At 45.4% G+C, this 1078-nt stretch overlaps 1 pseudogene; it reads left to right on the plus strand.

Annotated features, from left to right (window-relative positions):
• The first annotated feature begins 20 nt into the window (after window positions 1–20).
• LOC104996421 lies at window positions 21–307 on the plus strand (annotated as a pseudogene).
• The last annotated feature ends 771 nt before the right edge of the window (window positions 308–1078 follow it).

Consider the following 1078-nt stretch of genomic DNA (forward strand, 5'->3'; position numbering starts at 1 on the left):
AAAAAAAAAGGTGGGCGGGGAACAGTGTCGCGATGTGGTTCGAGGTTCTCCCCGGGATCGCCTTCATGGGCGTGGGCTTGTTCATCCTGGGGAATGGCCACTGCGGTCATCCACAGGTTCAGTAACGGGGGCGAGGGAAAAAGGGTTGCCCATTACTCATATCAGTGGTATTTGATGGAAAGAGACAGGTGGGTCTCTCAAGTAAACCGTGACTATGAGTCAAAGGGTTTGGAGAACATTGATTAAGCAAACGTTTTCCTGATTGATGAAAAACAATTCAGTCATGCTCTTCTATCCCTGCTAGAAGATCATGCAGTGTATTGTGTAGCACGCAGAGTATTCTGTAGTGTGTAATAAAAAGAAAAAAGAAGAAAACATCAGCAGTACAAGTGTCAGCTACAAATTGGCACTTGCCATCTACATCTACAATGATTAAATCACGAGCTGCGGCAGCTACTGATTCTCAACACCCTCTGAAAGGAGTTCAAGGTGGAGAGCAGAAATGAGGCACTCTGGACTCAGGGAAAAACTTGGCAGGATAGGTCTTCAGACAGATATTTTCAGCAGCTGATTTTATGAGTCCAATTCTTATATCTCCTCCTACCTGGAAAAGCACTAAAATCCTTCTCGGTGATGACTGCTCCTTGTTCTGCAAAAGTAAGTGCTTGACTGCATGTACTCCCCCTTCACTAGCATCACATCTATACGGTCTCTCCCCCTACCTCTTTGGAGCAGTTTCTCAGAGCTTACCTGAGGTGCTGTCTCCCTGGCTATAGTCCTCATTTTGTCCCCAAACAAAACTTAACTCGAAACTCTCACATTGTGTATTCTTTTTTAAGTTGACACAAGCATGACAGCCTCCTGTCAGGGAGATAGAGACAGAGAGCAGAGGGCCCATGGCAAGCAGGAGGGCAGGGCCATCTAAAGGATGCTACAGAGCATTGCCATTAGTGCATGCAATGCTTCTACATCCAGGACTTTCTTTTTTAAAACTTACTCATTTATTTTTGGCTGCTGAAACTAGAGAAAGCCTGCACGCACGAGCGAAGACCCTGGGCAGCCAAATAAATATATATTT

Source organism: Bison bison, unplaced genomic scaffold, assembly GCF_000754665.1.
Source record: "Bison bison bison isolate TAMUID 2011002044 unplaced genomic scaffold, Bison_UMD1.0 scf7180017864293, whole genome shotgun sequence".
In the NCBI taxonomy this organism is placed as follows: domain Eukaryota; kingdom Metazoa; phylum Chordata; class Mammalia; order Artiodactyla; family Bovidae; genus Bison; species Bison bison.